The sequence below is a fragment of the Pan paniscus genome, chromosome 10, assembly GCF_029289425.2.
Source record: "Pan paniscus chromosome 10, NHGRI_mPanPan1-v2.0_pri, whole genome shotgun sequence".
NCBI classification, from domain to species: Eukaryota; Metazoa; Chordata; class Mammalia; order Primates; family Hominidae; genus Pan; species Pan paniscus.
Genome location: NC_073259.2, coordinates 41,970,645 through 41,994,241, shown reverse-complemented (window position 1 = coordinate 41,994,241; position 23,597 = coordinate 41,970,645). Strand labels below are relative to the sequence as shown.

The 23,597-nt window shown below is 50.9% G+C and overlaps 2 long non-coding RNA genes across 2 annotated transcripts; one reads left to right on the top strand and one right to left on the bottom strand.

Annotated features, from left to right (window-relative positions):
• The first annotated feature begins 135 nt into the window (after window positions 1-135).
• Window positions 136-22,845, top strand: LOC103783747 (uncharacterized). The gene is made up of 2 exons (XR_004665682.3): window positions 136-849; window positions 22,412-22,845. It is a non-coding gene; the product is annotated as an uncharacterized LOC103783747 (long non-coding RNA).
• On the bottom strand, window positions 3,788-9,799 carry LOC130540703 (uncharacterized). Its single transcript, XR_008954697.1, has 4 exons — window positions 9,537-9,799; window positions 7,082-7,365; window positions 5,479-5,608; window positions 3,788-5,144 (listed from the first exon to the last, which is right to left on the bottom strand). It is a non-coding gene; the product is annotated as an uncharacterized LOC130540703 (long non-coding RNA).
• Window positions 22,846-23,597: the final 752 nt, after the last annotated feature.

The following is a 23,597-nucleotide window of genomic DNA, read 5'->3' as shown; positions in this document are numbered from 1 at the left end:
CTCCTCCCCCTCCTCCTCCAACTCCAGCCTCCCGCTTCCTATCCCTCTCGCATAGGGAGGCGGGCAGAGAAACACGCCTACAGCAGCCCATTTCAGGAGACTGAGTGCTGGGTCACTGCAGCTGTGTCCTCAGCTCAGGGTGGCTCCCCTCACCACAGGCTCATTGCCGCCCAGATCCAGGGAACCCCCATGGACGCCCGCTGCCCCCAGTCCTTACCCCAACTGTCGACCCCTGCCCAAGTCCACGCGGACCCCTTCACTGGCCTCAGGGGTCCCCCTCCTGCTGCACACTGCTTCAAAGCCATCCTCAGGAAGCCCCAGCTGGAGAGGGCAGTGCTGCTGACTGAGGTGGCCCGGGTGAGAGGCGCAGTGCTTTGAGGACTCACGTGGCTTTCCAAATCCCATGGCCACCCATGTGGAGGAGATATTTTCAGTTTACAGTTGAAGATGCTGAGGCTCTGAGAGCTTAAATGACTTGTCTCAGTGTGGGCAGAATAACAGCCTCCCAAAGATGTCCACATCCTAATCCCCAGAACCCATGAACATGTTCCCTTACATGGCAGAAGGGACTTTGCAGATGGGATTAAGGATCTCGTGGTGGAGAGATTATCCTGATTGTCTGTGTGGGCCCAGTGTCATCACTAGGGTCCTTTAAACTGGACGAGGGAGGCAGGAGACTGAGGTGGTGTGAGGGAGATGGAAGGGAGCCCAGGAACGTAGGCAGATGTGGGAAGCTGGAAAAGGCAGGAAAATGGGTTCCCCTGTGGAGTCTCCAGGGGGACTGCAGCCCCACACCTTGATTTCAGCCAGTGAGACTGTTTTGAACTTCTGGCCTCCAGAGCTGCAGTGGTAAGTAAGATTTATTTATTTATTTAGAGACAGGGTCTTGCTCTGTCGCCCAGGCTGGAGTACAATGGTGAGATCTCGGCTCACTGCAGCCTCCGCCTCCTGGGTTCAAATGATTCTCATGTCTCAGCCTCCTGAGCAGCTGGGACTACAGGCACGTGCCACCACACCTGGCTAAGTTTTGTATTTTTAGTAGAGATGGAGTTTCACCATATTGCCCAGGCTGGTCTTGAACTGCTGACCTCAAGTGATCCTCCCACCTCAGCCTCCCAAAGTGCTGGGATTAGAGGCATGAGCCACCACGCCCAGCCAGTAAGATTTATTTAAATGAAGAAATAGAGTTGTGTTGCGTGGAGCCCCTAAATTCTGGAAATCTGTTACAGCAGCCGCAGGAAGCTAATACTACCAGCTGATAAGTGGTGGAGCTAGATGTTGAACCCAGAGTGGAGGGCTGGGTTCCAGGCTGCTCTCTTGGCCTGGCGTGGCTGTGCCTGCCACTTTCTCTGCCTCTTGTCCCACTCCCTGCCTGTGTTTTCTGAAGGGCGGCTCCATAGCTTGGCGGGGGGAAAGCCTGGTGAGGACGGGAGAGAAGATTCAACCCAGGGCCAGGGGCTGGGTTTCAGTTGCTCTACTCCCCCCCTCCTCCAACTCCAGCCTCCCGCTTCCTGTCCCTCTCCCACAGGGAGGCGGGCAGAGAAACACGCCTACAGCAGCCCATTTTTTGGGGGTTCATGTTGGGGGCAGGTCTGTGCTGGCTGTCGGAGCTGGGAGTGTGGAGAGCACTGCGGCGGCACAGCTGACACCGCCTCTGCCAAGGTCCACGCAGCCTGGCTGCCTCCACGCTTCACTGGGTTTTTCCTTCCTGGCTGCTGCATCATTTGATGCAGGGGGAGGGTGGGATGAGGGGGTGTCTTTGGGTCTCTCCTCGGGGGGCCCCTGAGGTTCTGTGTGGCTATCTCAGGGTAGGGGGTGTCTGGGTGCCTGGTGTGGGGAGGATCCGAGGGCCCTGCCCCTGCGGTGTGTGTGGGTGGGGGGTGTCCCAGACACTGTGGCCCTTTCTGGGCAATATGTCTCTCAGCCCCTGCGTGTGAGTCTGGAAACGTGAGCATGCGAGTATGCCTGTGTGTGTGTGTGAATTTGTTGTGACTGTGTGTGAACATGTCTCCCTGCACCCTGTGCTCACTCATTCCTCTGTGTGAACATGTGAGTGTGCAAATGCGGCTGTCTGCTCATTCTCCTGTATGTGACTGTGTGAACACGTGGGAGCACATGCCTCCTCACACCCTGCATGTGAATGTGTGTGGACATGTGAGCATGTGAGTGTGCAGACACACCCACTCATGCCCCCACGTGTGGATGCGTGTGTCTCTAGATGTCCTTGTGGGAGTGAGTGTTTGAGCATGACTACTTCCTCCTCTGTGTGTGAATATGTGCGTGTGTGTGTGAGTGTGTGGCTGGGGAAGCGCCACCCCCCAGCCATCCAGCATTGCCTCATCCCTGTGACACAGCCGCTAATGACTGTTTGCCATTGTCTGAGCGGTGGTGGCATCACCCGCACTAATGACAGTCTCCCCTGCCTAATGACCTGGCTCCTGCCCCATTATTTAGGAGCCTCAGGAGCACTGGCCCTGTGACCAGAGAGATGTTGACCAGCTCAACACATTTCCCTTTGGGGTGTTGCGGGGGGGGTGGGGAAGTCATAAATCCCACCCCTCCCCGACAGCCCTCAGGGTGCCGGCGTGGGCTGGAATTTCAACTGGCTGATGGCATCCTGGGCGGGAAGCCCCAGGTCTGGCCCTGCCCTCTGTCTCTGGCAGAGCTGGGCGGCTGCTGCCCCTCCCCACAGGTGACCCTGGACCCTGGCAGCCAGATCCATATCAGGTTCCAAAGACAGGGCTTTCCTTTCCACTGTGAAACCCTCAGGCCGTCTCACCTCTGTGAATGGAGATGTCCCTTCTGAGCAGGGCTCTCTGTGCCCAGGAAGCTCTGATCTGCAGCTGACCTTGGGGAGCGAGGGGGTCTGGAGTAGCCAGGGAACCACAGGGTCCAGAGCAGGCTGCCTGCGTGGAGGCCACAGCGGAGCCTGATTCAGCCACACCGTCAATATTTCTTTTATGATCAACATTAAATTAAAATAGCCTCTGGATTATGGAGGAGAGCTGGGCAAGGGGGCTGCCCCCTTTCTGTGAGCCCACAGCCACAGCCATTTCTTCATATTCTCTTCTGGCTTTCAATCTGTTCCTTCCCATTGATGTTCCCCACTTACAGGCAGGCCTCCTCCTACCTGAAGTTTACCTGGATCTGCAGGGAAGCCTAGGACTCTGCCTGGGGCAGGAGGGACTCCTTAAAGGTGTTCTGGGTTGAGAGATGCAGGCCTGCAACTGGCCGTGAGACCTTGAGCCGGGGGTTGGGGGAGCTGCGGTCTCCTCTGCCAATGCAGATGCAGTGGTACCTGCTCCCTAGGGCTGCTCTGGGGAATAGGTAAGCGCTGAGCATTATATAAACCATTCAGCATTATATAAACCATATAAACGTTGCCGGCACACAGCAAGCACACAGTAAATCTTTTTAAAGCCTCTGAACCTGCATTGCCTCCTCTCCAAAATGGAACAGACAACTGCTGGTGCTCATGGCTGTCGTGAGGATAGTGAGAATCCAGGGGAAGCGCCTGCTGCGGAGTGGGGCAGCTCCGGCATCTTTCTCATGGAGTCCTCGGCTTGGCAGCTTCTCTCCTCACCCATGAGGGTCTGAGCGGGGGAAAAAGGAAGGAGTGGTTGCACTGGCTGTTTTCATTGCTGCCTCAGTGTCCCTGTCCTGGTGGGGCACTCCCTCACTTGCCAGCCAGGGACTGTGGCTTGCTTACATTACTTATAGTGGGACTCATCTGTGACTCACTAGAGGGGCGTGAGGAGAGAAAACCAGCCCAGTGCATTACAGAGTATCGTTTTGTAAATGTATGTGTCTATTGGTTGCTGTAAAATGTATTTCTTACTGTGCGTTGAGGTTAAGAAGCTGGAGACACCTGCTCCACTGTCTCTGGGCGGGGCAGAAGCAGGGGCCTGGGGACTCCCTGGTTTTGCCTTTCTCCTCCTCTGCTCCATCATGAGATTCGCACTAAGCACCCATGTGTGCTGTCCTGGCATGGCTGGGCCCCAAAATGCGAGAGCCCAGATCCAGCTGGAGACACATCCCTTCCTGCCCCCAACAACCCACAGAAGTGCCCCCTCATGCCATGTGCCTGGGAAGGCCCACACCTGACATCCAAGGTGCTATGCCACCCAGGAGTGGCCTGCAGGCTAGAGGGTGCTGCAGGACAGGCAAGGGTACAACGGAAGGCCTCCCAGGCTTGCCTCTCATCTGGACCTAGGCCCAGATGAGTTTCAGGGCTGAACCAAGCTGTCCCTGAACCCTGCTCTTTTCCTCATGATGCTGGACACTTAGTCAACCAGCCCACGGGTAGGGCCAGGGCATCAGAAAATGCTTCCCACAAAAGCAGACCAGTTGGGGGTGGGGGCCCTGCAACCCAGGCATGGTTTTTTTCCTTCCCCCAACACAACAGCCACACCCTCAGTGTGGGCCTAAGTGAAAGCTAATGGTGGGCAGGGGCAAGGGGTGTTGGGGCACCCCAATAGCAGTGGCTGCCATTTACTGAGGGAGGCCTCTGTGCCAGGTGCAGCACAGATCAACTTCAATCTTTATGACTCTCTTAAAGTGTTCATATCTATAAAAACGGTGCTCATTTTATAGACAGCAAGGCTGAGGTCCAGAGCAGTTATGTCCACACAATTAGTAAGTGCTGAGAATCAATCCTGGGTTGGTCTCTCTCTGCATCGTTCTGTGGCTTCTGAGGGAGAGACTCATGTGTGTTACTGGGGACACAGCGCTGGCACACAGGCTGGTTCCAGAGGCCAGGAAGAGGGAACTTGGTCTTGGAAGGCTTTGCAGTACACCAGCTGGAGAGGCTTCCTTTGAGGAGAAGCTGACCTCTTCCAGGTACTCCCCAGAGATTCCTTTCCCAGTATGCCCTTAGCTGGGGCCTCCCTGGCAATGAAGGCAAGAACTTGCTCATGGGGAGAGCTGCTCCTCGTTGAGAGTTTTATCAGTGAGATTCCTTGATTATCAAGAGGAAAAAATTGCAGCAGGGGAGATGTGACTTAGATTCCAAAGTCTTCTTTGGCACTCCTTAAGGGCAGGGACTAATCCTCCAGGGACTAAACTTCCAGCAAAATAGGCTTAATGAACACTGGAGACTCTCGCAACTAGTGATGATTGTGGCATGTGTAGCTCTGTGAGAACATCTGAAAAGTAATACATAAATAAGGGCAAATGAGTACAGGGTAACTTGGGATCTAAGTGCCGAGGGGACGCGAAGTAAGTGGTATAGTAAGTGGTAAAAGTTGGGTGGGGTTGGCCAGGGAAGGCTTCCAAAAGCGGGGAGTATGTGATGGTCTGGGAGGGACAAGGCTTTCTTTGAGGCTGGGGCAGGCAGGGGGAGCAGCTGGCATCTGGCATCCTAGCGGCATCATTCCAGAACCAGCCAGTCCTTGGGAGCCGTACCCCAGAGACGGCTCAGTGACCTGGTACTCTGGGAATTTGCCCTGCCTCCTGGGTGGGGATTGTCCAGCCACACACCTGTCCAGCTCAGTTGGTGCCACTGGAAAATGACATGGAAATGTGGTGTGGCCTTGAGCCAGGTCCCCCTCTCCAGGGCTTTGGCCCAGTTTTGGCCTGTGGCTCATCCAAGTATCTTCTCTGTGAGATGCTGGGGAGAGAAAAGAGGGGAGTGTGGCTTCTGCCAAGGTGGGGCTGAGGGAGATTCTGGGAAGTGGAGTGGGGAGTGCTACCAAGGCCAGCCATCCTCCTCCTTAGGAGCCAGAGGCCAGTCAGGAGTGTGTGTACCCTGTGGTCAGCCTGCTTCCAGACTCGGCTGCATCCGGGGCGGAAGCCCGGACCTGAGGCCGTGGAGAGAAACCTCAGATTCACAGAGCTCCTGGGCTGGAGGGGACTTGAGTCTCCCCAGTTTCCTTACAGAGAGGGAGGTGGGGGCCAGGGGTTGGGAAGGGAGGATAGAGCGTGTATATGTGTGTGGTGTGTGTGTGTGTGTGTGTGTGTGTGTGTGTGTGTGTGTGTAGGGTGGATGGACCCAGGTCATGATGTTTCTGATTTTTGAGGAATTCCCTGAGGGTGGGGGAGGCTGGTGTCTCTCAGACCAAGGTCTGAGGTGGGAGCAGCAGGGGCACCTGGACTCTAGTGCTAGGGTGGTGGCTGCAGAGGGAGAGACAGGCAGAGCCCAGGTGGCTCCCTGCAGGAAGGGTAGGTGAGGAAGTAGGGCCAGGAAGCTGGAAGGGGTAGGACCTAGGTGAGGAGACCCTTGGTGGGGACAAGGAGGCACGTGTGTCTGGCTGCGCTGGAGCTGAAGGCCTGAGAGCATACAGTGAGATGGGGAGCAGATAATGCACCCTGAGGGCAGAACTCTGGGCCATGTGGAGTCCTCTTCCTGTAATCAGAAGGCAAAGGGAGCCCCTGGTGGTCCAGTAGGACCAGATGGCCCCTTCACCTGGGGCTGCTAGCCAGGCCTGCCCATGCTGTGTTCCAGAAGCTGCAGCCTGTCCAGCCAGGCTCAGGGGAGGGTCTTTGGATCCCCAATGGTGGATTTTGGGGTGGGTGGAGGGGATAATTTGGGGAGAGACATATCCAGGAATTAGCTGGGGAAGGAGAGGTTGAAGGTCAAGATACAGGAGACCTTGCGGTTGGGGTTGACTCCTGGTCTGTCTGATCTCTACGGACACGCTGAAACAGAGAGAGAGAGGCATCTCTTTGGGGATTATAGTCCCTTTACAGCTGGCATTTAGGTGCATGCCTGCAGCAGCCTCAGGAGTGACAGCATTTGGCCACCTATCTCCTGCACAGCAAACTTCCTGTGCTTTAAAACAAGGGTGTCCTGTTCAGGGTCAGCAGAAAGAGATGCAGGGGAGGGACTGGCCCCTGGCGAGGAAGAGAGCCTCTCCTCCCCTCACCCATTGTCTTTTGGGGTGAGGGGGCAGCACGGGGAGGCTACTGGGGAGCATGGAAGGGCCTGGAAGGAGGGACAGAGATGGTGAGTCACTAGCTAAAGGCCACACGTGGAGGCCGGAGGAAGCTCGTGTCTGAGCCCCATGGGGACAGCTCTGTTGCCGGCTCTCCACAGCCTTTCCGTCTTGTCTTGGGCTTCTTGCCCGGGCCCTGCTGTCAGTACCTGCTCCCTGAGCCAGTGCCTGGCGCACACAGCCATGAGATCATGGGGCGGGGTAAATTGGCAGGCCCCCGATCTTCCCTGGAGCTGTGGCAGGTGCATGTTGGAGCTCTGGGCTTGGCGCCTCTGTAATCTCCCTCCTGGCCCCTTGCAGGGAGGTGGCTCCTCCAACCAGCCAGTTCTGCCTTTTCCACCTAAGTCCCCAGACTCCAATAAAGGTGGAACATTGGCCCAATCCATGGCATGAATTCTTGAGATTAGACTTCAAGAAGGACTTCCTACTCAACCTATGGGATGGTGGGATAAAGGTAGAGGGAGTTAAAATTAGGAACAAATATTAATAATAAGTGTATTATTCATCATCGAGGGCTTATTCTGTGCCCTGCTCTGTGCTAAGTGCTTTGCAGGTAGTTCTCATGTAATCTTTACCATAACCTTGTAGAGCACAGAAACTCAGGCGGAGCTTTTGCAGCCAGTGAGCAGAGGAGCTGGTGCTTGTGCTGAGCTTCTAGCTGTGGGATAAATCTGGAGGGTACAGTGAGGCTGGCCACTGGAGGATCACGTGGGCTCCCAAGTGCCCATGATCCATCATTTAGCATTCAGTTGTGAATAAGACAGGGGTATGGAGGTCAAACATATAGGAAAGGTAAGAGCTGAGTTCATGTTCCAGAGGGTGAAAGTCAGGACGCAGAGGTGGGTGGGACTGTTTCTGTTTGGCATCTCTTGAGTCAGAAAAGAAGCAAGCACATCAGAATGGCAGCAAGAGGGATCGAGGTGAGACAGCAAGACGTTCTGACTTCCAGGGCTGCATGTCATCAACACGTGAGGGGCGTGTTTCCTGGAGAGGGAGAGCTGCTTACCAGCTCAGTCGGGAAGTGGGAGGATGGACAGCCCACGGTGGGGTCTCTGTTCAGGCTTGTGTGTGAGCACCTGTGTGTGCATCATGTGTGTGTGCCCAGATATGTGTGTCCACAGTCTTTAGTGAGGCATCTTCTGCCTCCACGGGCTCTGAGATCTCCAGCAGTGTCTGTTATTGTGAGCACAGGCCCCCCCAGAGAGGACTGTTTCCTTTGCTGATGGTCTGAAAGGTACTTTATGTTCGGATGCAGTGCTGTCTTGATTGGGGACCATTCTTTTTCCTCAAATGTCCTCCAATTTGGCAGACCATGTATTCCAATCTGGAAAACTCCACCCTTACTTTCAGGAGCTTTTCTCTGCCCCTTCTCTAAGGACCTCCATTCCCTTTGCCTTTCCTTGAGGATAAACGCCTTTCCTTGATATGACTCGTTCGTCCCTGCTGCGTTCCAGCTTCCACAGGATTGGATCCACTGTAGCGAGTCCACACATGCTTAGTAGCACGGATGCAGGGGGAGAAGGGGTGCATGAATGACTGTGTGTGGCTGAGGACAGCCCTCGGGTGCTCTCTGTCAGGTGTCATGTTGGCAGCTGGCCCTGTCTGCCCTTGGTGTCCAAGCCTGTGCCCCGTGTCAGGGCCTGGGGTCAGATTCTGTGTTTCAAGATCCAATAGCAACACACACACACACAAATTCCTGGATGTCAGGGCCAGGTGGGACCCCAGAGACCACCTAGGTGCATCTATCCTTCATTGATATACAAGGCACCCCCCAGAGAGGGAAGGGCCTTCCCTGCCCAATATCACACAGGAAGTTGAGGGGATGCAGCCGGGTCTCCTAACTCCTAGTCACAGCTCTCTTCACCATTCCACATTCTCTCCCTAATTTTGACAACCCCCTGTACCTTCCTCTCTCTCTCTCTTTGCTGTCATCTCTGTACTTTTCTCATGCCCTCCCCTTTCAGAACCTGCTCATTTCTCAAGGCCTATCCTGGCCCTCCTTCACTCTGGAACCTGCCTGATTCCTCTCCCCTAACTTCTTCTGCACCATTAGCGACAAGTCCTGCTAATTCTCATCCCCTAATTGTCTGTAACACAAATTAATGCTTGATTACTTGATGCTCTAATGACCTGGGCTCTAACCAGGCTCAATTGCTTTCTAGCTGCGTGACCTTGGGCTACTTACTTCACATTCTTAGTCCTCTGTTTTGTCATCTGTAAAGTGGGGCTGGCTTTTGAGCCTGAGTAAACAGCAGAAGCCAAGACTCAGAGGGGTAAACTTCAAAAACGGCAGTGTTAAAATCTAAGGTGTGATGGTGGTGTGTTGGGAAAAGTGGTGAGAAGGCAGGCAGGGGTCAAACTGGGGGAGCCTCAGCTGTGAGAGGCTTATGTTATTGGTAATGGGGCTTCCATGAGGCTTTTTGGAAGGGAAGTAACAAACCCCTACCTAGAGCTTGAAGTGGGGTAGAAAGGGCACCGGCTTTGCAGCTGGCAGATCTGGATTGAAATTCCAGCTCTACCACTGACTAGCTGTGTGATGCTGCACACATTGCTAGATCTCTCTGAGCCTCCTTTTTCAATCTATAAAATAAGGATTATACTCACCCTATGGAATTGTGGTAAGGATTAAACAAGAAAAGGTCTATTAATTGCTTAGCTTGGAGTCTTGCACTTAGTAAGTACTTAACAAGGAGTAGCCGTGATTACTGGTGCTGTCCTCATTACCCAGCAGCGCGTGTCTGCCTCCTGGCCTGCCTCTGCCCTGGGTCTCTCTGGGCCCTGGGTGTCAGGCTCATTCCTCATTTCCCAACCTGGAAGCTTCCCAAGGGCAGGGCTCACATGCATCATCTTCTCGCTCTGGCTGTTTCAGGAAGTTATGGGAGTGGGGAAGGCTGTTGAACTGGTGATGTCACAATTTGGGGCTTCTGGGTGGTTCTGCAGAGGCCCCAGGGACCTGTAGGCAGGTGGAGAGGGGATGGGGGAGGTCTCAGGTCCTCTTGCTCACCCATCAGCTGTGTAGTGTCTGAAGTGATTAAGGAGCTTGGGGAGGTTGGTGTTGACAAGATGTTAAGCCATTTCTCCCAGGGACAGTCCCTGGGGCCTCAGGCACTGTGGTGGGCCTACCACTGCTCTGGAACCCCATGGTGGGGGCAGGCCCGTCCCCCAGAGAGGGAACATGGAGGTGGGAGCTGAGGGGAACTTGACTGACAGCTTCCCCACCCCCGGCTGAGTGTCTCCTCGGCCCATGCGGATGGAGTGGGGAGCCAGACCACACTATCAATGAAATAATTAGAGCCTAATGTTAGACAGTGTTTCTTTAACACCTACTAGGTGTTCACGGGTGTGCTGGGTGCAGAGGACAATCATTTGGCAAGGCTGGCTGGGCCCCTGCCTGCAGAGAGGTTACAGTTTAGAGGAGGATTCAGACAAGCACACAGAGGATACGCACCAGGAAGGGAGGAAGCCTGGGGGCTACGGGAGCCCTGAGGGGGGCACTTGGCCTCTCTAGAATGGCCGTGTGAAGTTTTGTAAGGGTAAGACATAGCTGGCCCTGTAGGCTGAGCCAGGGACATGCAAGCAGTTGTGTGTTTGGAGAGCAGACCAGGGTGTTAAGAGGGTCGGGTGGAGGTGATGGTAGGGGGTGACAGTGGCTGGAGATGAAGCCAGAAAAGTATGCGGGGCTCTTGAATGCTGACATGAGGAGTGAGCTTTCTGTTCCAAGGGAAGCTGGGAGCTGTTGAAGAGTTTTAAGCAGGAAGGGATGTGGTCAGATGCAGGGGCTGCAGTGCTATGGGAATGGGGAGGATTGCGAGGGGTCTGCCTTTGGGTTTCATGGAGCAAGGGAGTGATGGCAGGGGCATGCTCCTGCAGAGGGAGGAGGGGATGGGGTGTGTGGGTCTGGAGCAGGCAGTCTGAGGTGGGCCTGCCCAGGTGAGAGGGTGTGGGGACTCCATCAGGTCGGAGTTTGGAGCCCAGGGCAGGGCTGAGGGAGGGGGAAGGGTGAGGTGGAGGGCTGGACTGCAAGACCAGGCAGGGGAACTGCGGCTTCAGCTCTGCCAGCACTTCCCTTAGGCCTCCCAGGCTGGTCTGCTCCACTGGCCCTCAGAAAGACTTGTTGCCTCGCCGAGCCTCAGTGTTCTCATCTGAAGAATAGACGGGGCAAGGCCTTTCTCCTATACACTCAGGTATCTGATTAGTGAACAGTCACGGTGTCTCCAACTGGGCCCTGAGTTATGGGAGAGGCAAGCCCATGACCCACCAGGCCCCACCAAGAGCCGCGCCACAGCCTGAGGTGGGCTCTCGGTGTTGACCAGCTCTTGGAGTACTTCAGGAGGAGGTGGAGGGACTGGGGAGTTCTAGGAGTGTGTCCATGATAAAGAGCCGCAAACAAGATCCCAGGTCCAAGGCTGCCTCCCCTCCCTTGTTACATGGGGTGCTCTCTCAGACCCTTCCAGCTCATTGGGCTTTTGAGCCACCCCTGCATAGTGGGACCAGGGCCCCCAGGGCTGGGAGGACAGGGAATATGGGGTTGTAGCTTAGGCATAATGGGGTGAGGACCCCAGGACTCACCCAGCTCTGAAGGTTGCCAGATCTTTGCATTTTACTGTTCATCTTCTGCCTCTGCAGAGCCCTGAATGGGAAGAAATGGGTTCCATGTGCAGCAAGCCAGGAGAGATTTAGGCAACGAGAACCTCCAGTTCTGTCTTAGGGTTCCCAGCTTTCTCCTTGTCCTGAGGGAGCCGCTGAGCCTGTGGGAGATGAGGGGTGCCCATTCCCCAGTGCTTCTCACCCTCCCCCACCTGCCCTCCTGGGGTACCTTTGTCTGCCACTTGCATCCTATTGGAAGCTGTCCCCAAGTGCGTGTTAGGCAGGTGGCAGGTGCTGGAGCAGAGTGCACCACCCTCCGGCGATCACTGTGAGTTGGGGTAAGAGTGGGGTGTTCCTGCCAGCCCCAGGAGAGGGGAAAGCAAGCCCCCGTCCACCCTTGTGGGTCTCTGCTCCTGGAAAAGGTGCTCTAGCAGGCTCATCTGTGTGAGTCACTGTCTTCCATGTGGGGTAAGTTGAGCCCTGCCTTTTGGATCTCAAAATCCAGGGATGCCGACATCCTGGGTCTGGAGAAGGGAGGGGGCACAGGGCAGCAGAGCCCTGGCCTGTCTTTCCTGACGGGGTATGGAGCTGGCAGGACAGGGAGGCTAGGTGGCTGGTGGTGCAGGGCGTGCCCATCCCTCTACCTCCTTCCTCACAGCCCTGCACTGCTCTGTCCCGGTCTGGCCCCTCTTCTCTCCTCACTTTTTCTTCTCTGCTTCTCTTCTCTCTCACTCCCCTCCTGTCCTCAACCTTTTCGTCTCCCTCCCCGCAGTCCTTCCCTCTGCCTCCTTTATTTCTTCCTTAACCCCCTGCCCTTCCATTTCCCATCTCCTCCTCCACCCTCCAGTTCTATTCCATCCACTTGCCCCACCGCAGACCCGGCTCCCTGAGTTCAAGCTGCCCATTCTTCCTTCTTGCAGCCCCTGCCCATCTGAGCAGCAGAGTTCATCCCATACCCTGCAGGGAGTCCAGAGCCACCATGATGTCCCTCTCTTCCCTCCTTGAGGCTGGCTGGGTCCAGCCTGAGCTGTGCCACCTGCTGGCTCAGGCCAGTGGGATTGTGCCTCAGGCAGGCTCCTGCCCTTCCAAGCCAAGGGCTTGGCTGCAGACCCGACAGCGGCTCCCAGAGGTGAGGCTGGGGATTGCAGCATCCTGCCAGCTGCAGTTCCCTCCCTGCTGTACTCTCGTTCCTGATGTCCTGAAGGTCCCACTTACATGTCTACTGGTGGGCATGAACGTGCGAATGCTGTGTGGACACCTGGGCATAGTCTGTTGTTCATGCATGCACGTGCGCATCTGGTGTGTGTGCATGATTTGAGTGTGTACCTTCTGCCTTGAGTGAGCACCACCCCTGGGAACCGCAGTGTATGTGTGAGTGCTGAGTGCACATGACTGTGCAGGTGTGTGATGGAATTCAGGCTCCTGCAGACTTTGCATATTTGTGAGTGTGTACATTTGGGAGCATGTGCGATAGCACAAAGTCATGTGTTTCCCTGAGTGCTTGGAGAAGCTTAAGTGCCCTGCCAAGTGTGTGCTTGTCTGTGCCTGGGGACACCAGTGGGCACTGGAATAGCATGAAGCCACGTGGACATGTGTGAGGTGGGAGGGGGCTGTGGGCACTTATACAAGGCTGCTTGTAGCATGCACCTGTGTGCCCAAGAGGGACTATCTGTCTGTGTGAGTTATGTGCACACGTGTGTATTCACTGCATGTGTGAGGGATATGAGGCCACCCCCACCCCCAGAAGGTCTGTGGCACCATAAAGGCACATGTGAGCAGTGAGCAGGGCCTGAGGAAAGCTGTCTGTGTCTGCATGAGGAGATGCATCCTCACAGGCCCAGGGTGTGGCTGTGCTGAAAGGGGACATATTTAGTGATTTATGAACTTTTAAGGAAAAGCCTCAGCCCTCATTCAGGCCCCAGACACAGTGACCCCCTGCCCCCACTGCCACATCACTCAGGCCTGACATCAGCCAGGCACCTGAAACCACAGGAATGAGAGGTGATCTCCTTGCTCCTGCCACCTCACCTGCTCACCCACTGCAGGGCTGATGCCAGGGGACAGCAAGGATGCCTCCCGAAGCACCTACTGGGTGCAGGAGTGTGCTGCCAAGACCATGCTGCAGTCCAGGCCAGAGACCCCTCTGCAGCCACGGAGGCCACGCTAGCCCCACCCGCTGGCTGAGAGAGGGTTGCAGGGAGTAGGGATACCTGTCTCTGCCTTGGTGGACTTGGGGTGCAAGTGCCCCCTTTCCCAGGCAAGCCTGACTCCTTCAGGAGAGCTGGTGGGCTTCCCAAAGTCTGCCCTCTGGGACTGACTGGCCATGAAGCAGAGGAGAGGAAGCCGTTGATAAATGTGGGATGGAGGAATGAATGAAGAAACGGTGAGGCTGGGTGAGGTGGCTCACACCTGTAATCCTAGAGCTTTGGGAAGTTGAGGCAGGAAGATTGCTTGAGTCCAGGAGTTGGAGACCAGCCTTGGCAACATAGTGAGACCCTGTCTGTCTATTTTTTTTTTGAGACAGAGTCTCAGTCTGTCGCCCAGGCTGGAGTGCAGTGGCACGATCTCGGCTCACTGCAATCTCTGCCTCCCAGATTCAAGCGATTCTCATGCCTCAGCCTCCCAAGTAGCTGGGATTATAGGATTGTGCCACCACACCCAGCTGATTTTTTGTAGTTTTTAGTAGGAATGGGGTTTCACCGTGTTGGCCAGGCTGGTCTCCAACTCCTGACCTCAAGTGATCCGCCTGCCTTGGCCTCCCAAAGTGTTGGGATTACAGGTGTGAGCCACTGCGCCTGGCCCAATCTCTCTCTCTCTTTTTTTTTTTAAATTTTAGAAAAGAAACAGTGGTTCCCAGGGGTGGTGGTGGCTGGCCCCAGGGAGTGCACTGAGGGTGAGTGGCTGGCTGTGCTCGGCGCTAAGAGATTGGCCTTTGAATTCACTTCTGCCTGATCCTCATTTTTCTCCTTTCTACGAAAGATCAGAAATCCCCTTCAAGTTAATTATACCAATGAAATTCAGAGGCGTGCCTGGTGCCTGGCACATGGTAGGTGCTCAGGAAATGACAGGTGTCTCCTTCCTGAGAGCTGACAGCTGCCCTGAGCCCCTTCCAGAGCAACCCCTGGACCAGCCATGAGTCAGTTATGGCTGGGCAGCAGGGATCCTCGAGTTCCTGTTCTGGAAGCATGAGTCAGGCCCAGGTGGGAGAGGAGGGAGGTCATACTGGGGTCAGATGCCGGACCCAGGCAGGATCAGACAGGCGCCTGGCTGCCACCTTATCATGATGCTTGTTGCTAGTAACTGGATCTCAGAAGATAAGGCCCTGGGGCTGAATGAAGCATTCCAGCTCTGTGGGCCGAAATGTTGTTGACATGGGCTGTACGATGCGTAGATGCTTTTCAGATAGCACAGCCTGAAAAGGGCCAGCAAGCTCCCGAAGGCATTGCCTTCACAGCTGCTTTTGCCACTACTGCTGGGGGCAGAACCTCCAGCCCTAGAGCTTGCCCAGCCTGGGGACCCCATCACCTCCATGAGAGCTCCTGAATCTAGCTTGCCAGCCCAGAGCCCATCTCTGATTTCTTGAGAGCCTCTATTCTTTATCTAGATCGTAGCAGTCACCAGTGAGGACCCAGATGTGCTTTCCACCAGGCTTTGGAGAACATCTGAGGAGTGGAAATTCCTATTTTAACCCTCTTTCCTACACCTCTGACTCTTCAGCAGGGGTCCATTGTCCGCTGTTGCTGCAAACTGTGACCGTTCAGTACAATGGACAGTGCTCATGACTGGGGTGGGGTGGGGACAAGCTTCTCTGCGCGGTGCAAAAGTCAGTGTTTCAGCCACACTAGGCATGTGCCCAGTGCCCAGCTCCTTATCTCTAGGAGCCATTGTCTCACTTGTTTCTTATGGAAGATAAAGATGGCTTATCCACCTCTTAGGAACAAAGCACGCCACTTTAGACAGTCACAAACATGAACGACCTTATTTAGGAATCAGGTGCCTCAGAGAGAGCCTTTGCAGGCTGAAACATGGAGGGAAGTGGTGTGGTGATGGGACTTATCTCTTTGCCCCCCAGATATGCAGAAAAAGGCAGTGCGGGAACACACACACACACAGACACACACACCTGGACAGAGAAACAAAGCATTCATTGAGCGCTTGCTGTGGACCGACCCTTATTAGGCACTGGGAGGGAGTGTATAGAAAAGTGAGTTTGCACAGCGCTTGCCTTTAGCAGCTCACAGTTGCATGGAGAAGACATGCATCAGCAAATGCTTACTGCTTTTCCATTTTTGAAATTTGTAGGACTATCCCAGGGAAAACATTGAAACTGTTAAAATATGCAAAAAGTGAAGCAGCAGCTTTGCTGTGGGGAAAAACAAACCTCAGAAACCCTTAGTGACAGGCCACTGAACACTGGTTCCTAAGGCAGTCCTCTCCTGGTTCCACTGGCAACTGCACCAGCTGGACCCCTGCCACCCCTGCTGGGGAAACAGTGAAGGGGAAATGGCATAGAGGGCCAAGGACAACAGGTTCTGGTGACTTAGATTTTATATATATATATACACACACATATATACACACACACACATATATATACACACACACACGTGTATATATATGTGTATATATATGTGTTTATATATATAATGTGACAATACCAGAGAGCAAAGGCACTGCTCTCTTCCTCTCCCCTCCTCCCTTCCCTAGGCTCCTCCTTCCCTGAGACTTCAGGGCCTGATGGGAAGGTCTCGGTCCCAGTGGAAGATAGGAAAAGTCCCGGTTTGCTTCACTTCCTATCCCAAGCCCTAGAGGCCACAGGCGACCGACCTCCTCCTGGAGTGCTTAGTGCTGAGGTTCCTCACTGGAGCCTTGGCCTGCAGCCAGCATCCAGCCCTCCCAGGCCAGCCTCGGGCCTGAACCCCTGCACAGGGAGGTGTTTGTCTGCCCACGCCTGGCAGCCTGCCCCAAGACAGTCAGGATGAACAGGTTTGGCCACCTGAACTGGCTGCAGCCTTTGCCTTTAGTGAGATAAAGAAAGACTCAGAGCTTTCAGCCACAGCCAGAATGAAGTTTTGGGACTTTTTCTTCCCCTTTGAAATAATTTTTAACTTATGAAAAAGTTGCAAGAATAGTACAAAGGACTTTTTTTTTTCTGTATCATTTGAGAGTAAGTTGCTGGCCTGATGGCCCCTCACTCCTGAATACTTTAATGTGTATTTCCTCAAACAAGGACATTCTCACTCTCACATAACCACAACACAGCCATTAACACCAGGAATTTCATCTCAATACATTACTGCCATCAAGTCCTCAGACCCCATTGGTTTTTCCCAGTTATCCCGGTGATGTCCTTTAGAGCAAAATGTTCCAGTTCGGAGTCAGGGGGTTGCGTGCGGCTGTCATGTCTGGTTAGCGTTCTCGAATCTGAAATAGTTCCTCCGTCTTGATTTCCATGACCTTGACACTTGTTTTTTGTAGTACGTCCCTCAATTGGGGTTTGCGTGATGTTTCTCCATGAATAGATTCTGATTCTGCATTTCTGGTAGGAAAATCACAGAAACCATGCTGTGTTTCTTCCTACGGCATCCTGTCAGGCCCTGCACCATCTTAATTTGTTCCATTACTGGTGATGTTAACTTTGATCGCTTGATTAAGATGGTGTCTGCCAGGCTTCTCCGAGGTAAATTACTTTTTTCCTCTTTGTAATTAAAAAGCACTTTATGGAGAGATCCTTTGAGACTATGTAAGTATCTTGATCTTCATCAAACTTCCTCCCACTAGTTTTAGCACCATTGATGTTTCTTGGCCTAATTATTACTGTGATAGTTGCCAAGTCCACTATTACTTCTGCATTTATTAGTTGGCATCTTCTGTACAGAAAAAGAAAAAAACTCTTTCTCTTCTCTACATTTATTTATTCATATTTTTATTTACATTAGTGTAGACTCAGGGATTCCTATTTTACTCATGATTTATTTTGGCTTTATTTTATTAATTTTAATTTATTTTTGTTAATTTATTTTTGAGATAGGGTCCTGCTCTGTCACCCAGGCTGGGGTACAGCGGTGTGATCGTAGCTCACTGTAACCTTGAACTCTTGGGCTCAAGCAATCCTCCCGTCTCAGCCTCCCAAGTACCTGGGACTTCAAGTGTGCACCACCATGCCGGGCTAATTTTTTTTTTTTTTTTTTTTTAAAGACACGGTCTTGTTACGTTGCTCAGGCTGGCCTTGAACTCTTGGCCTCAGGTGGTCTTCCTGCCTTGGTGTCCCAAAGTGCTGGGATGACAGCACCTGGCCTCATTATTTATTTTGATGCTGAAAATCTCCCTGTTTGGCCAAGGGGTCACCCCTTCAGCAGGCTTCTGTGTCCTTTTGCCATACCCCCTCCATTCTTTAGGCACTCCCTTGCTTTCTAAAACAAGATGTTCCTGGCTCATCTTGTGCTTTCCCTATCCCACCCATGGCATTGGCCATCTTTCCAAGGAACAGTGGTTTCTCTTGGTGGAGAATGAGATATGGAAACCGAGATCTGGGCACTAGTTCCCCTCATTGCTTTTGAGAGTTGTTCAGTTTGTCAGTGATTCTTGGACTGGAATCAGGGGAAGGATGTTTCCTTTAAGCTTTAATATTCGAAACCAGCAACTCTAAGTCTTGTTTGGGTGGTGGGCAACATGGAAATAATGAGACCTTTAATGAAAAAATATAATCTATTGATTGAATAAACAATGTTCTACAGGAAATAAAATCATCAGTGGAGTTAGCAAATACATGTGCATATCTGTATATGTGTTTATGTAAATATACATCTACACAATTTAAATCTGTATCTATCTATCTATCTATCTATCTATCTATCTACCATCTATCTATCTATCTATCCATCTATCTATCTGTCTATCTGCCTATCTTGAAGGCCTTGAGTCCACACTGAAAACTCCAATACCAAACCCATGATCACATGGTTCATTCAGTTCCTCCCTTTCCATACTTATAAATCCTTTCTCCTTTAGTGAGAAGTGTGTCTTCCATCATACCTGTGTGTATAAGCAGTCTGTCTGTGTAGCCACCACTGCCAGCACAGGTGCCCTTGTCTGTACTGGGACAAAAACCCTCCCAGCTGCTGCCCTGGCACAATGTCTGCCTTCCTGGCCCCAACTAATAGCTTTGGTACTAAATTATTCAGGAAGGCAGGCAGCTCTTTGGACATTTTGCTGACCAATGAATCATGACTTTTCCTGATCTTTGGAATGTTTTGCTTATAACTTTTTCTTAAAAATGATATGTTTTGCCATTTTTTTTTTTGAGACAAGGTTTCACGCCTGTCACCCATGGTGGAGTGCAGTGGCACGATCTTGGCTCACTGTAACCTCTGCCTCCCAAACTCAAATGATTCTCCTGCTTTAGCCTCCTGAGTAGCTGGGACCACAAGCTCATGCCACCATGCCCGGTTAATTTTTTTTTTCCTGTGGAGACGGGGTTTTGCTATGTTCCTCCAGGCTGGTCTCAAACTCCTGAGCTCAAGTAATCTGCCTGCCTCAGCCTCCCAAAGAGCTGGGATTACAGGCGTGAGCCACCGTGCCTGGCCTGTTTTGCCATTATTAAAGTACCAAATTTCATGAATAACATCTGCAAAGGAAAACCATTTATTTATGCACAACACTTCTGACAGCAAATGTGTGAGTTTTCTACACAAAACAATTCTCCAGTTCTCTGCAGACACCAACTGGGTGTCCTGCAATTTAATTTAGTTTGAACACTAACTACCCAGGGTAGGGGAGAGCCTGCAGGTTAAAGTCTCAGTCCCACAAGACTGCTCCCATTTCAGATGCCAATCGCAAGTACTGGGTACTCACACCTCTGTGTAGTTTGGCCACAAATCCAGGGTTCCCACAACCCCCTCCTTAGGTTCAATAATTTAATGGCTCACAGAACTCAGAGACACTTTCTTTAGGTTTACTGGTTTATCATAGAGGAGATTATAGAAGACAGACATGAATAGTCAGATGAAGAGGAAATAGGACAAGGTCTGGAAGGGTCCTGAGTGCAGGAGCTTCTGTCCCTGTGGAGTTGCGAGGCACCGCCCTCCTGGCACATGGATGCATTCTCCAACCTGGAAGCTCTCCTACCTCATAGTTTAGGGATTTTTATGGACACTTCAACACATAAGCATTATCAATTATTACTCAATCTTTAGCCCCACTCTCCTCCCCAGAGCGTGGGGAATGGGGCTGAAAGTTCCAAGCTTCTAATCAGACATTGACCTTTCTTATGACCAGCCCCTATCCTGATGTTCTCCAGGAGCCCACTGGCAGTCAGCTCATTAGAACCAAAACCCCACTCCTATTGTCCAGGAAATTAGGAGCTCTGTGTCAGGAACAGGGATTGAAGACTAAATATTAGAAAAAAAGTTGCGCCTAGCCCCCCTATCACTCAGGCTATTACAAGGGTTTAGGAGCTCTGTGTCAAGTGCTGGGGGCAGAAACCCAATATATATATTGAATTATGACATAATTTGGAGAACAGAGAAAGGGAGTCAATCATAATTCCAGCCCTCAGTACAACCATTGTTTAGTATTTAAACATATTTCATTTTAGTTTTTTCCTCCAGTGCACCTGTTTTTCTTTTAAGCATAATTGTAAGTATAATGTTGCTACCTCTTTCCATTCTCCATGTTTACTTAAGACAATAAAAACATTTACTGCTTATGAAATACCTGGCACATACCAAGATCTGTATAGATTGTTTTCTCTTTCTCATTTAATCCTTAACATAATCCTGGGAAGCAGGCATTTTCCTGACACTAGAGATAAAGAAACCAGGGCTCAGGGAGTCTCAGTTGCACTTTGGATAAGTGATAGAGCTAGGATTGGAACCTGGATATCTTTGACTCTGAAATCTCTGCTCTACCCATTGTGATATCCAGCCTTCCCAAAGCGTAAGTATTTTTTTTTTTGATAGTACAACACTATTCCCATAACTCTGATTTTACATGCAGACATATTATGCTAATGAGAGATGGTTTCACAACTTAACCACGCCTCTGTTGTAGAACACATGAGCTACTTTCTCTCACTCTATAAATAATGCCGTGATTGATATCTTCATGGATATGGCTTTTAACCAAATTGTTTTTCTAAAGGGTTGCCCTAATTTGAATGCCAGACTTAAACCGTAATAGCATATTATTATCTAAAAAAATAGTTGATGCTTTTTTAGGCAACAGTATCTTGGTTTAATCAGCACATAGTTGAATACAGGCTTGGCTTTATTCAAGAAACATTTAAAGGGTACCTGCTGTATACCAGGAATGATGGTAGGAATGGAAGATACACAGGTGTTTGCATTATACGACTCACTCAGAAAGCCAAAACCAGGGCGTTTCAATTACTCTAACCCATGACTCACTCAGCTGATGGTTTCAGGGGCTGTGCTGAAGAAGCCTTGGTGATATGGGTGCAAATGCCAAAAACATGGGTAAGTCTCATTGGCTCAGGGAAAATGTGATGCAGAGTAGGTGGCATTGCCAGCTGATGAGTGTGACAGTTACTAAGTTACTGTCTCTAGCTCCAAACCCACACTTAGACTTTCAGCTTTGGGGTGCTGGAGCCGACTCTACGGCTCACATGTGCCTTGTCAGCTGGCTTCTGGCTGGGATGTGCAGATAGGGGGCGCCAGAGGGAGACTTCGAGGCGTTGCTTTCTGTGGGCGTCCCATCTGCTTGCTGTTCTTGTGGGCAGTGCGTCTTCACCCTGCCATCCGGTTGGCAGTTTTCCCTACACTTGGAGAATCAGCCTCATTGTGCCCTCCCACTCAGAGATGCCAGCACCAGCCAGCCTGGTACTGGTACTGTACTACCCCTTTCTCAGAGCTCTGGGCCCCAGGCCCACAGGGCCCTGCTTTTAGCACCTGCCGAGCAGTGCTTCCTCCTTAACAGTTTGAGTTTCAGGGGCTCCTCCTCTAAGTTTCCAAGTTTTCATAACCTCTAACTTCTTCCCTCTGTCACCTCACCCCTAGCTATGGTAGCTACTTCTGCTAGTTCTGTGATATTTTAGAGTTAGTTACTCTTTCACTTACCCAGTCAACAACTCTAAACCTAGTTAATAATTCTATTGATGTATTTATTTTTTGAGACAGGGTCTCATTCTGTCACCAAGGCTGGAGTGCAGTGGCGTGATCTTGGTTCACTGCAACCTCTCCCTCCCGGACTCAAGCCATCCCCCTGCCTCTGTCTCCTGAGTAGCTGGAATTATAGATGTACACCACCACACCTGACTAGTTTTTTAATTTTTTGTAAAGACGGAGTTTTGCAGTGTTGCCTGGGCTGGTCTCAAACTCCTGGGCTCAAGTGATCCACCTGCCTCTGCCTCCCAAAGTGCTGGGATTACAGATGTGAGCCACCGTGCCAGCCTTAGTTAATAATTCTTTACTCTGTTCAAAGAACTGGTGTGGGTATTGTCTCCTTATTGAACCTGACTGATAAAGGACAGGCCTTGAGCCCCCAAGTTGCTGAGGCCCTTATGGTAACCACATGTGTTATTTTGTTTTATTTAACAGTGTACACAGAGACATGACGAAATTGTAAAGTTGATTTTAAATCAACTTTAAATCAATAAAGTTGATTTAAAAAAATCTTTGAGGATTGGTTGAAGTCTGTTTAATAAGCCATTTGAACTTGGGATCCCCTACCCCACTCAGAATAGCCAAATTCTGTCCCTCCTCACCTCAGCAGAGGTTTATTCTCCAGAGATGGCTAGATAGAGGGTCTTTGTAACAAGGTACGGTACATCCTATTGAGGGAATAGGCACCTTACTGAAAAGATAAGAGAGTAAGTGAAGGTTTACAACTGAATGCTGAGACCCCTCTGTCCTCTTCTCTCATTTTGTTTCCAGAATGCTGGAAGCCAAGCTTGCACATTCTAGGCAGCCATTTGGAAGATTCTTCTCTGCGCATGACCAGCTGAAAAGGAAAAACCCCGAAACATTGGCACTGTGATTTCTCCATGTGAACCGTTTAGTTCGCCGAGGGGGACATGCCTCATTCATGCTTATGGAGTGACCGACCAGCCTTTAGTGACACCCCCTGAAATGTGAGTCATCCATGGGTCACTAGTCATTGGAGAAGAGCCCCTCACACAAAAATTGGAGCTCAGACCACAAACAACAACAACAATCCAAAAAATAAAAAAATGAAAAATTAGGAGCAGAGACTAAATGGAAAGATGGAAATATTAAAATAAAAATATTATTTTAAAAATTAATATGTATTAAAATTTTATTTAAATAAAGTAAAAATAAAATAAAAAATTACTATTAATTAATACCAATATTCTCCCTTTTATTAATATCATCAGAAAAAGACGATATTTCATCCTGGAAACAAGAGCAGAACGCAATAAAAAAGGTGTAGTCAAAAAACAAGATGAGCCCTAGGAAGTTAAAACAATGATAGCAGAAATGAAAAATTTAGTAAAAGGCTTTGAAAAGAATATGAAAGAAATCTAGAGAGTAGAGAAAAAGGACAAAGTGCTAGGAAACAGGAGAGCAAAGATTAGAAAATCAGAGACCCAGTTCAGGAGTTAGTTCCAGCACTGAATAAGGAGAGTCCCAGAAAGAGAAAACAGAAAGAATGTAAAGGAAGAAAACTCAAAGAAATAGCTTGAGAAAATTTCCTGAACTGAAAGATATGAGCTTGTTGATGCAATAGCCCACTAAATCCCCAAAAGATAGAGTCATTTCACTGGCACAGGGAAGATTCAACAAACTTATGATTGGGGGGAGAAGATTTCACATGAGAAATCTAGAATCAGAATGGTTTCAGACTTTTCAGCAGCAATACTGGTGGCTAGAAGGCAATGGACACCCTTAAAATACTGAGGGCAAACATTTTACAACTCGGAATCCCACAGCTGCCAAAATTATGAATTAGTCGTGAGAATAAAAAGATTCAGACACATACTTTCTCAACACATTTTCCTCACAAACCTCAGAAAGCTACCAGAGGATATGCTCTATCAAAACTAGAAAGTAAACTAAGGAAGAGATAGAATGTAGGAGAGAGAAAGTCCCCAGCAAGAGA